The 18,566-nt window shown below is 34.5% G+C and overlaps 1 protein-coding gene across 1 annotated transcript in view; it reads left to right on the top strand.

Annotated features, from left to right (window-relative positions):
• LOC145670436 (lysoplasmalogenase TMEM86A-like) overlaps positions 1–16,126 on the top strand; it is a 172,969-nt gene extending 156,843 nt beyond the window's left edge. Inside the window, exon 7 of the mRNA XM_081739112.1 lies at positions 109–16,126. The gene's annotated coding sequence lies outside the window, so the exon portion shown is untranslated. The remainder of the gene's footprint in view (positions 1–108) is intronic.
• The last annotated feature ends 2,440 nt before the right edge of the window (positions 16,127–18,566 follow it).

Here is an 18,566-nt window from a genome sequence, read left to right as displayed (position 1 = left end):
CATCATTATTCACTTGCCTTCATCGTCTGTCTCCCTTAGCCTAAGGGACATAATTGTAGGACGTTAAACTGAAATATTTCATATCATTTCATTTCATTTTTGTTTCAGGGTTCGAAGTTACACCCAGGCTGGTCTCAGGGACGCACTCCTTGTATTCACTAGTCTGTTCGAGAAGTGACTAACTCCTTACAACCTATCAACGGAACACCAAGTTTCCGCACAACGGAGAAATAGAAATAAATGAAATGTTCCTTTCTTCCACTTGATGACCTTCTTCCGTCAGAAGAAATGAAAATCTGCAAGAGAAGTATTTCATGGCGCACCAATAGTACTTTTTTTTTTTAATGTGTATTTATATATATGAAGCAAAGGAATGGTCCCGTAGTTTGCATAAATATCTATTTGTGATATTACTTCAGATGTTATCTCTGTACTATTGTTGTACCCATTTGTTTTAGTACTCATATGTATTATAAAGATAAAGGAAATGTGTGCCGTGTGTAGCACATCTTAAGTCTATTTAAATAGTACTACTGGTAAATTATCAGTAGTAAGTTTTTTATGGAAAGTTGTGTTATAATAAGAGGAAATATTTATTATTTGTTATTGTTATTTAGTAGACTAACTACTTACAGGAATGGGGACTTGCTAGGAATAGTTTCTTTATATAAAAACAACGGATTGCGCGAATTTAGAGGTAATTAATGTCAAAAACTAATATATGTAGAAAACTCTAAGTATAAACAACTTCGTTTGTTTCTTTAGGACCTTAGCTCTCGACGAGATACTTTCTAGAGTTAGAAAATGGTATATATATATATTCAAAAATATTTTCAATTCAAAAAAATACAGGATATTTCGAAGCCTTCGTCAAAGTTAAACATAATGACAAATATGGAATGTTATTTTGACTGTTGGTCAGCCAACTATTATCTGGAGACAGACATCTAAAAACGAAAAGCCCTCCAAAACTGCTACAAGAATTAGCTACTTGATGTTCTGTTTTATGTTGCTAGGACCCAACATCTACTCTTAATTGTGGGAGAACATTTGTATTTACTTTAAACCATGAGAATTTCACCAGAATATCAGAAGCGAAACGAATAAACTCCGAACTTAGTGATAATCATATTACGATCGTTGTTGTTATATATTTCCCTATATGTTTGTTCTACTTAAATAATTATCTGTTATCTTCGCCTTTGAACATTTTATCGTTTGTTCTTTATGTTTGTATGTTACTCTGTAATAGATATTGAAATTATAACATGTACTTACATACGACTGTTTTATTTAATCAACATACGGGATTAGCATAAATGATTCATTCACTTTGAAAAGGCTATATTTTCGAAAGTATTATACGTACACACGTGAAAGGTATATGAAAAGAACCAGAAATTCACCAAGTTCGTTCGTATTGTGTATTCTAGGTGGCAGCACAAGTCCATTATCTTTCCGATCGGGTGTGCAGTGTGACAATACGAAGTTAGTCCTGTCGAAAATGGAGGGAAAGCAAGGAAAAAGACGTGTCGTCTGGACGTGTGTCGTGTGACCAAAGGGACACATATTGAAGATTTGTAGGGGGTATATAAACTTGGTGTACTATGTGTGTATGTGTAATACTTTCGAAAATAAAGCCTTTTCAAAAGGAATGGATCATTTATGCTAATCCTGTATATTAGTAGTCATTTATTACTAAGTACTCTAATTATTTTATCAATATAATGATTGTTTCTATTAAAAGATCGTTGCTTTTTTTTCTGTCGACTAGTACATAATAAAAAATATATATATCATGTTACCTACAAGTTATTATAATTCGCTAGTAGCGATGTCCATTTCATCCAAGTGCGTAGGCGAAATTCCCAAGATTTATTATTCTCTCCTCTGATACACGCAAAAAAGTGGTAGAGGAGACCGAAGTTCAGTATAACAAAACTAAGATACCGTAACTTGAATCAGATTTAAACGACTCACTGAACACAATAATATGTTGTATTGTAAAAATTAATAACGTGTAACGGTTTAGCCAACTACCCACTTGACTTCATCAGACACACATATAGAACAAACATACATATTTATAGTGTCTGATGAAGCCAATTGGATAGTTGGCGAAACTGTTACACTAAACGTATTGTTTTGCTCAGCGAGTAGTTTTAATCGGATTTAACTCTATTAAAGCAAAGCTTGTACAATCCGCGGCAAAAATCTGCAACATGAAGATGTAAGTTTATTGTGAAACTGCGCCTAACAGCACAGGGAATGAACATAACGTCTAAGTGCAACGAATCACGCCAGGATAAACCTCGTCTTCCTCCCGTGCACACTTATTTTGGAGCAAAAGACTTCGTCATTTCACAATAAACTTATATGCTCATGTTGCAGGGTTTTTTTGCCGCGGATTGTACAATGGAAAACATTAAGATAACTTGATTTTTGCACATTCAATTTTATTCAACAATTTTATTCAAAAACATCGTTATACTATAATTAAAGTTTGATTTTGTTATTTTCAATGAAAAATTCTCTCTGTTCAAGAAAGAAAAAGAAAAATTAACAGCAATCTTCTAAATTACTTTTAAAATAATTTCAACAAAATATAGTGTAAAGTTATCTTCCTTTGCGTGTACTTAGTAAGTCAGGCTCAGTCAAATGGCAGTGAACGTGTTAAACAGAAATTAAGCCTATGTGCGACACGTTTTAATGATCTAAATGAAGAATAATTTTAATAAGTTTCCTTTATCTGTATCATGACAACGAATAATCAGCCGAAAATATTTGTAGGAATGTGGAAGTATTGTTATTTTTTTTTTATATTAATTTCATCAGCTTTACAATTCATATCTGTAGAAATAATGAGAGAAGTCTAACTCACGATATTTAGTGTATTCACCTCTCTGTTTTGTAACCTATTCAACGTAGGTGTGTTTTGTTTGTTCTTTTCTGATAAATTCCCGCCAAAACAAAAGTGAGAGGTAAGGATTTGAAACAAAAAGCTGTAATACTTACAGTAGCGACTCTTGAGAGAAGTCACACTGATAAAAAATTAAAATTTTATCGCTAAGCTTAAGGAAAATACTTTTCCTGGGGTTGCAACTCTTGTGTAGAAAAATTAGATTAGTACATACAATTCCTTCTCTTCTAGCGTTAAAATTATAATTTTTACTTACGACGAGTGATCAGAAAGTAAGGTTGCAAAGCTTGCAGTGAAACGTGTGTATATTATCTCATACAACCAACATACATACCTGTACATTAGATTATTTTTCGACCATGGTCTCCATATCGGTTGAAGCACTTGTCGCATCGTGGGATGAGTTTGAAGAATGCGTTCTGGTAAAAATCCTGTCTTTGCGTGTTCAGCCATGTTGTCACCAAGTGTTTCATCATCTCTTGTGAAGTGAAGTGACGGCCTCCTGGGTGCTCCTTCAAATTCGAGAAGAGATGAGAGTTGCTTGGAGCGAGGTACAGGCTGTAGGAAGGGTTGTCGATGATGTCCCAGCGAGACTGCTTCAACAACGTGTGGTTTTGTTGATGCCGTGTTGAGTCGGCGACTGTGCGGTGACGTTTCCTCTGCCAACCGCAAACTTTCGACACCATTCTGCTATAAGTTGAAGAGACATACAATCTCTCCGTAAACCTGTACCGTACCAGCTGCCGGTGAATTTCAGACGGGGTTACATGTTTCGCGGACAGAAATCGTATAACTGAGCGGAGTTCTTTGCCAGACCAGTTTTCCAAACGAGTCGCCATTTTTGTTTACCTACAACTAGCGCCGTAGGTGGCGGGTGGCTGAAACTCTTCATAGTTGCCAACTCCATGTATTACAATTATCATGCACTCTTCATTCCTCTATAAAAGACGGAACTTCACAAATATCCGCCTTGTAACCTTAGTTTCTGATCCTCCCTCGTACATGGCGACTCTTAAGACTTGACTGAATTGCTTGAAAAAATTCAAAATGGAAAGAATTAATACTATCTTGTTTTTCTGCATGTAGCCATTTTGGAATTTCATTATTACAGAACCAACTTGACAGTGTTTTATAACCGAAGAAAGAACAACAACAGAAGGTTAATATATCAATATATTAGGCTTATATAATTTCTAATGTCTGTCACTTCAAAACTGTTATCGAAATTTAATGTACAGTTCCTAGCCAACAGTTCGGAAATATCCTGTATAAGTTTCAGTATTTAAGTGTGTTAACTGTTAGATGAAGATTATCTATATACTAAATAAACAGTAGTCGTAATTGTACTTCTTATCTTAAAAAGAAATTAGCAACTGCAATGTTGAAATAAATAGTAATAGGAGTAAAAACTAGAAGAACCGTAATTAATAGTTAGTGTATCTATTTCCTAATTGATTATAATATTAATATATAAAATTCTCAAACTTTCTAAGTAACTAACTCCTTACTCTATTATTAAGAAACTGGAAGGTATATTATGGTCACTGGAACAAATCTTCTATTGTGTCAATCGAATCTAATCAAAATACTACTTAACATTTACCTGTTTTATATTAACCTGCCAATTTCTGTGTCTACCGAGATCCCTTTCTAAGAGGTTTCCGCATTAATATCATGGCGTACATAAAAGAATATCGGGTATTAAAACGAATATATCTGAAATTTGACTTTCAATAATGAATCTCACACAAAGTGAAAGAGCAACAGCAAAGTACCTATCTCGCAAAGGCATGGATACAACCCCAAATTGCTCTTTCTTGCCATTATCCTCCTAAAATTACCTTTCTCCACCCAAATTTACCATTTTCACTAAAAAAAAAAAATGTTCCCTACCCCAACATTCTCATGGGCGTAACCTGTGTCCTGAAACCCACCTGTGGGCAGTGCCGGATTTAGGTTTGATTGGGCCCTAAGCTATTGAAAGGGGCCCTTTATACGTCGTCAAGCTTTCTTTCTTAGCGACAAAATGTCGCCATCTTTAGGTATGAGTATGTGTTATACTCTAATTTATGGACCTAACGGATATATAAATGGAAACAAGGGCCCATTACAACAAGGTCTGGGAAATGGGGGCTCCATTATAAGCGGGGCTGGATAACAGGGGCCTCATTACTAGTGGGGCTGAGAAATAGAGCCCTATTACTTGTTTCATAAAAGTCTAGTACATATCAGTACAATATACCATTGTTGTATGTGCGTTTTACCTTATTTGCTTTTTCTTGTTATTTGGAAATTACATTACAATCAGTTTCTTCTTTAAATTTTTGCCCCTCTCCCCCAGCGAGTGGGACCCTAAGCTAGAGCTTGTTTAGCTTATACGTAAATCCGGCACATCTTTTGGGCTACCCTTGAGCAACACTTACAGTTTTTCCCTACAAACGTTCAATGTAAGTATCTTCTTTTGTCGCACTGCACACATCCAACTGATAGAAGAGTTCTTCCCATGTTTTAAATCAGTGCTTTTCAACGTAAGGGTTCTCATATGCAAAGCGGACGCTGGAACAAAACTGGGGTAATTGGGGGGCAATGAACTATTTATGGGCGTTCGAGATTTCATGATATGTTCGACTTCTTTGTTATTAGACAAAAGTATTATGTATTTTATAAGTTACCAAAAGTTTGAACTTTTCTACAAGTAATAATAATAATAATAATAATATGCTGATTATATTACGCATTTTGATTCCTTTAGAAAAAAAAAATGATCGAAGAAGTTGGTCCCTTTCTTGTGGAAAGTGAGGGTAAGCATATGTTCTTGAAAAAAATAAAAAAAAAAAAAAAAGGAAAATGCATTTTCGAGGAAATTATGTCAGAAAAGATTATTAATGTAAGACAAACTATAGAAATAAAATGTCTTATATATATAAGGCTGAATCCAGGATTTTCTGACGGGAAGTGCACCAATAACTATCAAAATAACCAATTACACTGAAACTCTTTAAAGTGACATGTGACAATTCTTTAGCTCTGACAACGTTGATGCATAGGACGGAGGGAAGTATTTTAAAGAGGGCTTCTGTTTTCTTCCCTGAGAAATATTATATTGCTTTGCGTGGTGACTCCTTTCCCTTCAACTTTCAGGAAACCAACTTAAACTATTCGTGTTGCAAAACTCCACTTTCTTTTCAGCTGGAAACAGAGACATCATGTCAGAAAATTTCGGAAAGTGTTTGCTGTTTTTTCACTGCTAGCTTCTTATTTTAGATAGTATATATTTACAACGAAGAGGGGTGCACCCCCAAAATCCGGCCATATGTGTATATACGTTCAACCTTGTACATGGCTGGATTGGGTTAAGATGTCTGAGGACGCTCAGGACAATCGCACTCACTCAAGGAGATGCTAGACTCAAAACGGTTGAGGACTACTGCTGTAAATCCTTAAGGCTTTCTATTCACGTATCTCCATCTTTGTTACTGACACTGTTAGGTGGAAAAACAGGGAAACCATTTACTCACATGTACACAACTAAATATCTCATCTTTGCTCTTTTGTTTTAGGCGTGAAAGAATACTGTGCTTAGGCATACCTCATCATTATAATAAATTGAAACCACGATATTCTTTTATGTACGTGCTGTACTGTTTATGAAAGGACGTCTGCCTAATGCCGCAAAAGTCTTTCTTAGGCATACTACATTTACTTAGAATAAATTAAATTCGAAAACAAAAGTTTTTTTAAAAACATTGCAGTTTCTTCGTAAATACGATTAGATGGTGAACGACGCCACTGAATAGAACTAAAATTTGTGTGTATATATTAATTCTATTACTATTTCTAGCCTGTGTCCCTGTTCATCAGCAAATATAGTCACTTCACTTTGGGAGTGGTATCTTATTAAATATATGTAGGTATTGAGCATGTTAAAGTACATGTTTTAGTGTATATGATAGATACATATATCTGTATGTACGTGTTTGAATGATGTGTAGTATATACATATATATATATATATATATATTCTTAAAATATATATTTATATACAAGTATGCGCATATGATTGTGATATAATCTTATTATATACATATATAATGTATGTTTTAAATATATCCATATACATTACACGGATAAATAAATACACTTTGGTGTTTAATTTCATAGATGATATAGGAAAATCAAAGAAAAAGTATATTTTAGGTGTTCTGTTATTTTATAATAGTAAAAAAATGTATTGATGTATTCGAAAGAAGATTCTTTCGGTGTTTACTTACCGTTTGCAAGTAAGTTGCACATCGAGTACGAGTACTTCTATTATTGAGTATATAGTGGTAAGATGTCTCTTCAGGCCTCTTTTAACCTTGGATTGATCGCGTGACTCCGGCGCTAAAATAGAAAAAATTTCCATTGGCCATTTTAATAGCCAGTGTTGGTTCTACTGAAAATAAATATATTTGTAGACGAAGATTGAAATCAGTGGCGTATTTAAGGTGGGCTATCGGGCTCAAGCCGCCCCCCCCCCTTCCGAAATAAATTTGTTAGTTTCTCGCAATCCAGGTACAACAATAATCCTTACGATTTCTAAGAATTTCATTGACTTTCCATTTTCTTATGCTCTTTGCTCAGAACTAATACTGTATTTGTCAAATTTCATTCCATGCAAGAACTGCGTTCTTTTTTCTCTTTCGTCCATTTTACTCTTCTGTTTCTTTTTCTTGGTTGTTTCTTTTGTTTCTTCTATCATATTTTCGACCGTTGTTAGTTGTGATTCAAGTCGGCCGTTGTCAGTAACACCAAGACTAAGAGGAGCTGATAAGCGAAACTGGTGTTCGACTCCAACCTGCGTGGATATCAACATAACGGGACTTCAGTTATTATAGCAAAGGAATATTTACATCGTTATAAAGAAAAGTAAATGTTTGAATTACATAAAATCAAGAGAAGGAAATAAGTAGCCGGTGAAAGTAGGTAGGTCAAGAGGATGCTTCTTTTTTTCTTCTACGAATAAAATAAAAGGTTAGATTCACTGCTAAATTTTTGTGTGCATCATATCACATAAGACTCACCAATCTCCAATTCTTGCCATTAAAACTTCAATTTATGCATAAATTAAAATATATTTAATTCTCAAACTCAGATGGGTAATTCCCTCATGCTTCTCCTTGTTGTGCACAGCCTCCTCTGGAAGTAAAACCCTAAATACGCCACTGATTGAAACATATACAGTATATGCATTTCCTGTGCAAATACTTATTAACTAAGTTTACTTTGTAGTTCATAAATGAAATATAGTGAAGAATAAAAGTACTGCTTGTATTAAATATCTTCTGAGTTCACCATGTACGTATAATAAATTTGTAAAGTCAACATGCTAATTACTACCAAAGAACTGCTGTACGTTGGTATACTTTTTTTTTTCTTTTTAATATAAATCTGTTACTCATTTGTTATGTTATCTATTCCAAATGCTACCCAGAAGGAAAATGGTGTCGAGTGCAACAACAAAAGGATATTCATAGCCTAAGAAATTCATGTAACCAAATAGTCTGACTCCTATCGCGATATGGCTTGAACATTGTAGAAAATGAGTGGATAAAAGTTTTATTGAGAACAGATGGCAGTCAGTTCTTACATTTGTTGGCAAAACAGCTTTAAACAAGACCGATTCTTACGTTGCTGACGATTGATTGATTTGGAGTTAACATCCCTTTTTCAGCACTGAGGGTATTCAAGATAGGTACCCATTGCTTAAAGTAGGATATGAATAACAGTATCTATGATTGTGGTAAGTTACGTTTCATTAACTCCTTTCACTTATGGAAAACAAGCAAAAGAAAAATGCTAAATTTTGTATTATTTTTGGTATGTCAGGCTGTTAAGCATTTGGGTCGACTTATATTCGCTAGTCGCAAATATTTCTTAACGCCTATGCCTATGTCTGTTCCTGTCAGTTAAAGAATAGGCCGAAACAAATATATGGAGGTTTTTAAGCCTCTTGGGCTTCCCTATACTAGTTTATTGTTTATGAACTATTCGAAGAGGAATTACTTTACCATTTTTAGTAAAAAATTTCTGTTAGGATGGTGTTTCGGAAACCAGAGAAGGAAAGAAATCTGAATTGATATTTTCAGATATAGCACCTTACCTAAGTATTGAAAGATTATATTTCCTGCAGTAATCAGAATGACTCTTGTTTTAATACTTCTAATCATAGTTCTTCGTTATTAATGTGTTTATTTCATTGTAATAACTTCTAGGTTTAAGATAGAAATTTGGGGACTTAAAAGTACAATTTTAATTTATTTAAATTGGCTAAACACTACTGACATCAGCACGTCTCCGGATAGTAAATGAAAACTAACGTTACACTAGATAAGATGGGGGCTTCTTACCATTGTATAGTCAGTGGTCTGTTAAAAAATATTGTTTCAGTTCTGTAAAGTCTGAAACATGTTCAATAATAAGAAAAGAAATTCAATCATATCTTAACGTGTTATGTGTATAGACTATAGTTTTGTGCATGTTTAGTAATAATACATATACCGACTGAAAAACTAGGTTACTATTACAGTTAAATATTATTGTCCATATTTCCTTATTATAATATATGTTGTAAAATGTATTAGTCTTCCAGTTCAGAAAACTCGTAATGTTCTTATGCTACAAAATTATAGAAATATAAGCCATTTGGTTCTTCTACATCCAATAACTAGATAATGTAATACACACAGTCATGTCTGTATAATAATATTATATGTAATAGTTTAATATAGAAAATCAATTATTCACGCAAAATTTTGAATTAATATATTACAGGCATCTTTTTCTTGAATCTTAGCTAGGACATCTTGGCATATTCTTTTGTTTCCAGAATATAATTTAAAAGTTTCGTTATTGAAATCATGATATTATGTCTGATCACTTTCAGCATGAGAGTCTTTTTTCCTTCTAAATCTTTGAACAGTAATGAAGTCTTATTTAATGCTGTAAAAATATATTGTTTTTCTTCTTTCTCACCTCAACCGTAGGTTGGTGGGCAACATGGAAATTTTAACAACTTAAGAGAGCTCTTTTATATTTCGATAAGGTCTCTTCTTCTTAACTGCATCTAGATATTCTATCCTTGGTCTTCCTCTTCCTGGTTTTCCTTCTGCCTTTCCCTCTATCAGCACAGTGATCCAATCGGAGTGTCGAATAAGATGGCCAAGCATGCTGTTTCTTCTTTTTCCTATTATCTTCATGATCTGTCGTCCTTCATTAGCTTCTCAGGGGCTTCATTTCAGACTTCGCTTGAGGGGGGCAAGAGCACCACGGATATAAGATTTTCACGTTTTGTACTACTATATCAGTAGACAATCGATTAAAATATATGTATTCCTCAAACTCTTGGGGGGGAGGCAATTGCCCCCTCCTGCCCTCCCTAAATGACGCCCTTGAGCTTCCTTTAGTACGTCTTCATTCCTTTTCCTTTCGGTCTATGATATGCGCAGCATGCTGCGCCAACACCACATTTCAAATGCTTCCAGCTGGGATATTTCAGCTTTTCTCTCAGTGTCCACGTCTCTAATCTGCCACGCTTCATGCCAGGGTCTTAATAAATCGTTTTCGAGCTACTAACAATACATTTCTTGATGTTAGCAGTTCTTTTCCTATTGAATGCTTGTTTAGCCTGCGCTATACTGGAACTTAAGTCTTTTTGACTTCTTTCGTCCGAGGATATTAGACTTCCTAAATATGGAAACGTCTTAACATGTTCGATTTTCTCTCCATCTAGTCATACGTTTGCCTTCCTGTCCTGTTCTTGTGCATTTTTTTTTTTTTTTTTTTTTTTTTTGTTGGTCGTTCAAGTCTGGAAGTGCTTCCTACAAGTCCTTTTCGTTCCCCGCTATCAGTACTATGTCATCAGCAAACCTTATTGTGCTGAAAACCTGGCCATTTACTTTTACGCCTGTCTCGTTTTTATCAAAGAATTCTTTCATACCCTCTTCTATATAGATGCTGAACGAGAGAAGTGAAAGTTCACGTTCCTTGTCTTAATCTTGCTTCCTTCTGATCTTTTCCTATAACAGCTATCTGGTTCCTGTAAAGTTGATAAACTCTTTAATGTGCTTGCAGCTTGTCTCTATAACTAGGTATCTGCATAGAGAAGCAGGTAACCAAGGCTTAACATTTTAGGCATGGGGCATTCTTGCATAATTCCATTGATCTTCTCTTTCTTTCTCGTGACACTTTCTTCTCTGTTATGGTCTTTCGAAAACCAAAAGGCAACGATTTCCATTTTAGCAAGCTAACATGTAATGAATAGTAGTTGTTCTTAGTTTGCATTGTTAGTGCAGGTATTGTTACACCCAGGGCCGTGCCGTGGGGGGGGGGGAGAAAAATTCTGGAGAAAGAAAAAAGGAAAAAATATAGGAAAAATTGCTTGAAATATATGTATGGGGCGCCGTATACTCTCGCCCCGGACGCTAATTTTCCACGGCACGGCCCTGGTTACACCTGTCATGAGCCAACTTTGTTCAGATCTTCAAAACATGACTGTACTTTAAGCTGAAGAAACAGCAAATGCTACAGTTAGTCAAGAGTACCTAGGCGGAAATGAATAATCAGATACAAAGAAAAAGTAAGCAAGCAGTGTACTTGTTTAATATTTATCTGTTATACATTATGTACATCACGCACTGCACAAGATTCCCAACATAGTACTTTCACAACAATAAAGGAATGCAAAACTTTCAATTAAGACTTATTTTGTTTCTCTCAATCACAGGGCTGCAAACTGTCATATCATTGATACAATACATTAAGATATTTACAATAGTTTTTATAGCGTTTATTTGAAGCTTTTTCTTAACACATAGGACGAAAGGGGACATGGTATCTGCCTTTTAAGAAATTTATCCCATATGACCCTATGTTTCGCTTTATGTTGTTTGTAGTCAGTGGTGCTATTCAGCCGGTTCGCTAGAACTGGTTGTTAAAATATTTCGAGTTCGCAGAACTGTTTGTTATACCATCATATATTCAATTGTGAGCGTATGGAACACAATAATAATAATAATAATAAAGAGTAAGAACTAAAAACTCGCCTGATCAATGTTCATTTTATGGGCATTTTAGCCTTTTACTAGTATCGATTACGCGCTTCGCTGGGAAGTGACCTTTTAAATGCACAACACCTTATCTCATGTGTTTGGTAACCTGAAATTATGCTGTTTTTGTTTTAGTGGTATGGATTTAAACGGCATCAGAAGTATCACTGTTCATCTCAGCGACCCCCCCAAAACTATGGATTCGACACTAATATCGGTAATTTTCGATCATTTTTAAATATCTCCCACCCCGTCCCCTAAATTGCATCTTCAAAATGATATGATAAAAAAAAATCCCAGGTCCGAACCTGATCTATGTTGAAAGTTTGATCGAGATCGGTTGGGTGGTTTAGGAGATTAAAAATCATAAACATAGCCACTTTCAATTTTAAATTGAGAAATTAAAATAGTTGTAGCCTTCGTTGATGAGAGCAACAAAACTTTTGTCTGTACTTTGGTATGCTTATATCCCTTAATTTTCAAACGCATATCAGTCACTTGACTCTTGTAATCCACGCAAATGATAATATCTTCCAGAAAAGAACGAACTTTTATGCTTGCAGTGCTAGTGTTGCTCAGTGTTGCAATTATTGAATTCGAATTTACAATCAAACTATTTTGGGTGCATAATTTTAAATGAACATTTGTTATCGTATACAACAGAGTTATTTGAGTGACTTTTCGTCTTAAATTTAAGGGAAAAAAGTACAAAATATAAATCCGATCAAATTAATTTTATACCGACCCATCATTTTAATTCTGAATCTTTAAGGTATGCACTACAAAGAGATTTTAAACTTTTATGCTTAATTAAAAATATGATATTTAATATCGCTGATAAGTATTGACTTGTTAAAACTATAATGTGCATATCTTTAGCAGTAAGGTTTTTAACATCAGACGAAGGGAAATGGGACCCAATAGGATTCTTTTTCTTTTTTTCTTTTGTATATGTTGAATTCAAGAGTGTACATACTTGTGTGAGATTATGCTTCTAAGAGTATTACCTTGTCTTAAGGAGAATAAAAACGATTTCGTATTTTTGAATGATAAATTGTCTTCGAGTATAATGGTATGCAGTGCATATGAGCATGTTTGTGTAATTGTCTTGGAGTATCATGGTATGCAGTGCAAATGAGCATGTTTGCAAACAACAATGTATGATAATTATAATTCACATTTCTTTAATAATATATATACGTAGTGGTGCTATTCAGCCGGTTCGCTAGAGCCGGTTAAAATATTTCGAGTTCGCAGAACCCTTTGTTATACCCAGACATAACAGTAAATTCCTAGTTATACCCAGAAACAGTAAATTTTAGTTTAACTATATTTGGTTTTAGAAATTCTTACAGCTACAGGGTTAAACATATGATCTCTCAGAACAAGGTATAAGCGTTTATTTCTTAATATCAAATGCTCAGATATCAAGAATGAGAACTGGGATCACATGAGTGTAGTAGTGAGGGTTATTTTTACATTTAAAACTGGTACATACAGTTATCACCAATTGTCGATCCATTGCTGGATTAAGACTTATCCAATACTTTTTGACAACTATCTATCTTAGATAATTCGTTTCCAAGATATTCGCAGTGCTACCTAATTTCGTCACAGCATCTTGTAATATTATGATGCTATGTAGGTTACTACTTATCACTTGTGGTATTCAGTAAAAAATCTCTCTCTCTCTCTCTCTCTCTCTCTATATATATATATATATATATATATATATATATATATGGGTGTGTAATAGAACGTATTCGCATTGTCCCTTATTATTTGCTTTAAGTTGTAAATGGGAAGTTTGTGAATTCTGTATGTCAATGTCATGAAATTGAAGTATGTTTCATAATTCGTGTAAGATACCTGAGAAGGTGACTTAAATAGTTCTTAAAAGACGAAGGTATAAAGCTGATCTGCTGTCTACCTTGCCCACAATCCTAAGTCGCCTAAGATTGGTATTTTGATTTCTTTTACATAAATGTAGAATTAATAATTTATAGATCCGGTATTTTCCAGTGATATGCAGAAAGAAACGTTTAATACACTTTTAACTTTTCACAGGAATCTATATAATCAAAATGTGTTAGTACAGAATTTATTATTATAAAAATTTAAACAAGATAAGAATTGTATACATAAAGTTAATATTGACAGATTCAATTTAAGTTTGCTTTTCATTCGCAAGTATAGAACGCTTTTAAATTATTTAGAAGCAGTAAAATTAAAGTTTTTGGGTAGTTTACTGGAAAAAAATTAATCTCTGAGCAAAGCACTATAGTTTTACAACTGTATGTTTACGAACATATTGTAACGATGTGAAAACTCTAACACAGTTGGTGAATATGCAAGTATAGTCGCAAAACTGAAGTGCCTTGTTCAGAATTTAGTAATTTATATTTTATTCTAAACTTCCACGTTTTATATAACAGTGTTGATTTCGTTCAATGCTTCACTGTGATCAGCTAAAAGAAATAGAATTCTAACTGAAAATTGCGAAAAAAATATTAAATGAAAATTAATAGATAAGGTCAAGTGAAGAGAATTGTAAATTATATGAAAGTAGCCCAATGATGAAAATTTTGAGGACAATGGGTGATCTAATAATTCTCTCTTACAACGTTTTGTACATGTTCCTATGGAATTAAAATCAATGTACATTTTCAAATGACAAGCCGTAACAGTGAGAAATTGGACCATTGGAGTGCAACGGACACTTTGATGATAATTTGTGTCAACTTTTGGATATTTGGTTGTAACACTTAAAGTTAATGATAATAATAATAATAATAGAAGCACAGCTCATCCAAAGATTTAAATATGTTCAAAAATTCATTTTGAAATGGTTCAGCCACTTAGCTTTACACACACACACACACACACACACACACACATATATATATATATATATATATATATATATATATATATATATATATAATATATCGGGTGTTCAAAAAAATGGCGCCCACGAACCACAGACCACTATTCTACAGTTCAAAATAAAGTGAAAATGTATGATGGTATGCCCTCGGGGCCCTCCTTCATCCACTGTGGGGAATCAAAATTCTACAATGTGTTAACGTCGCAGATTAACTTGGAGCCATTAGCATTACGATTACAACAAGCAGTTGAATGGATTTGCTACACTAATAAGCAGTTGAAAGGATTTGCTACACTAATGCTAGTGTCAATCAATATCGACTTTAGCTGCCATCCGGAAAGAATCGATATAACTATTTCATACATTGGTAGATCTAATTTATGGCTCTTTATCTGCGACGCTGCCACATAGTGCAATTTGTGTCTCCAGACAAGGACTCGAAAGGTATACAAATATATATATTCATAATTCTACTGAATTGACACAGTGTAAAATAACATATCAAACACGTAAATAATGGGGATAATGAATATTCAACCAGATTTTTTGCTATGTTACCCATATGCTATTTACTCGCTACGAACATATACAATTTTTGGTGAGTGTAGATCTCAAATACTTTTACGAACTTGTTTTCAATAATGTTACCATCTAAATAAGGAAAATGTTTAGTTTTAAATACTAAATAAGTGATATGCTCATCCACACGTTGTTTGCAAACCTGTTCAAATGTTGAATGATATCTTTTAAATTTAATGTGACAACCACAAATTGTATGGGCTTCAGTCAAATATTTTGAACTGAAAATATAGGAAACTTAAAAAGCAATAATTTTTAATGTGAATATTGAATTAAATAAATGTGTATTTTTCTCTTGAATAAATTTTGTTTTATTACTTTGTCTGTCCATTGTTGATAAGTTTTGTGCAGTCTATGACCGCATCTTGAAGGGAAATAAGAGTGTAACTCAATGTTTTTTATGTTTAATGGTACTTTCTTCTATGCCATACGGTACCTGTTCTATTTCTTGTTTAATAATACATGTAATTATTGAATATGTATGTGTGTATTAGATTGTATTCCATGTCATTTACTGTTATCTGTAATCATATTGTTCTACGATCTGAAAGATGCCAATGGTAATCTGTGTTCACAAGGAAATAACACGTTGTTACTTGTTGGAAAATCTGAATGTAAATACAAATAGTGATTCAAATAAAAGCTACCCATGAATGAATTGTCTTAAATTAAACACCACTTTTTGTACTCCTTACTTATGTCAGGTTGTCAACCTATTTCATATCACGACCCTCTTTCATATTCCCTTGCTAGCAACCTCCATAAGTATTTTTCCCCTTTGTAATAAGCTTTCTGATTATTTCTGCTTATCGCGTATACATGTGTCCCAGGAGGAAGGGGCAATATTTTTGGAAAATGTAGTATGAGTGGTTCTAAGCAAAAAGATTCATATGAACATTGGTCCTAATCTCAACGGTTTGACAGCTACAGGTTGTGAACCAGTTTTGAACTTACGTTGCATATTGTTCACCATGTAATTATTCTACAGATGTGGTACACAGCGAATTTGGAAGGTGATGGAATGACTTTTGCAACGGTATGCAAAATGTGGCAGTGGTGTCTTTAAAAAGGGACTTATTGAAGGAAAGTCAAGATTTTGTAAGAGAATTGGATGGAAACACTGATTCCCAAATTTCCCTCAATAACTTCCCTTCCAAAAACTCCACTGTCACACGTTGCATACCGTTGGAAAGGCAATTCTGTCATCTTTCAAATCGGTTATGTCTTACCTCTGTAGAATAAATACAGGGTGAGTAAGAATCAATTTGAAGTCAAAAATGGTTCACAACCTGTAGCTCTAAAACCATTGAGATTAGGATCCATGTTCATGTAAACTCTTTTTGTTTAGAATTACCCATCCTACCATTTTCCGAAGTATTGCCCCTTCCTCCTGGGACACACTGTATGTATAAGCCTTGTACAGGAATAGGATAACAATAAATATAGAAATAAAAAGGTGTATATCAAAATAAGAAATTCAAAGTAACCTTCAAAAATATTTTTTCCGCTACTAAATCCTAATTACATTTATCTTATTCACCTTCCTTCGCGACCTCCAGGTTGAGAAACTCGGCCTTAAATAATAAATACTGGTCAAGCAAAAGAGAAGACTTGTGCGATTTCCACAACTGAAATGCAGTAACAAAATATAACTTAGGTTGTTTTTATTCCTAAAAGTGGAGCACGTCCCGGGTCCGACTCTCGGTGGGAGAGCATTAATAAAAAGAAAGGAAAATTGAACACATCACGAGGTTCAGATTCCACCTTAAACTGTAGGTCCTTGTGTCATAATAGCTCCGATGCTGAAAGGAATACTAAACTTCAATAAATAAATAATATTTCCAAAAGTAACTAACCTCAACCTCAATGACCTGTTTCCAGGGATGTAAAAGCCCAAAAAATGTCGGTTTTGTACATACTCTCTGGATTGAAAAACTAATTGCGACCCTTTTGACATTCTTGTTTCTGAATTACCGGTTGGAAGGGATGAGGAGCAAGAAAACAAGCAGTTGGACATGCGCATTCGACAGAAAGCAGACTTAAAACCTCAATGCTTGCAGTAAGCCTTAAAGCCCAAGGAACGTGGCATACAAGAGGAAAGTCAGAAAATGTGCATGAGTGACGCACATGTGTAGGTTCCGCTTGTCAAAACAAGGCGAGAGATCAAATCCAGAAGATTGCAGTGGAAATAATTGTTATAATTAAAGCAAACAATATATATATATATATAATGTGGGTGGGTGTAAAATGAAACAGGGGATGCCGGGCATAAATTATAGGGGATGCCGGGCATCGTTGATAAATTATAATCATAAATGCATCACAGTTTTGCGATTTTTCATTTGCGTCGCAGTTCTGCGATATTGTGTAACAAACTGTGACGTGATTCAGCTTTAAAAATCGCTGATATAAACGAGGTATGGTCAAAAAGTACGATTAATATAATTGCACAGCGCCACCTATCGACATTTTTCCATTTCGATTAGTAAGCTCGATAACCTGAACCTTTGGGACAGTCAGTGTCGAGTTTAAACGAGTTGTGATATGCCAGTTGGCTTCCAGAGGCGGAAAAGTGAGGGCGTGTTAAGTGTGTCTGTCGCGCATGATGGATTTCGAGCAACGCGTCGAGCGATTAAGTTTTGTTTTAAGCTGCAAAAAAGTGGCAAAGAAGCTCACTGGATGCTAAAATCAGTATATGGCGATGACATTGAAGACTTTACAAGTGGTACAGCGATTCAAAAGCGGCAATGAAACGGTTGAAGACGAGCAACGATCGGGGCAGCCTTCGATGTCAAAAAGACATGAAAACGTGCAAAAAAAGAGATGAATGACTGCTCGAGAGCTTTCCGAAGAACTAAACATATCATACGGGCTTGTGGAAAGCATTTTAATCGCCGATTTGCAAATGAGAATAGTGCGAAATTCGTTCCTCGACTTGTGTCGGACAACCGCGACCAAATAAATATTGGTCTGTCCACATTCACCGTACTCTTCGGATATAGTACCATATGATTTCTGACTCCTCCCAAAAATCAAAACCGTTCGAAAAGACAGACGTTTTGACACCATTCTCGATATTAAGAAGGTGACGATG

Source organism: Thermobia domestica, chromosome 14 (genome assembly GCF_964235325.1).
Source record: "Thermobia domestica chromosome 14, izTheDome1.hap1.1, whole genome shotgun sequence".
NCBI lineage: Eukaryota > Metazoa > Arthropoda > Insecta > Zygentoma > Lepismatidae > Thermobia > Thermobia domestica.
Note: the sequence above shows the minus strand (reverse complement) of the source record. Positions and strands in the feature narration are given on the sequence as shown.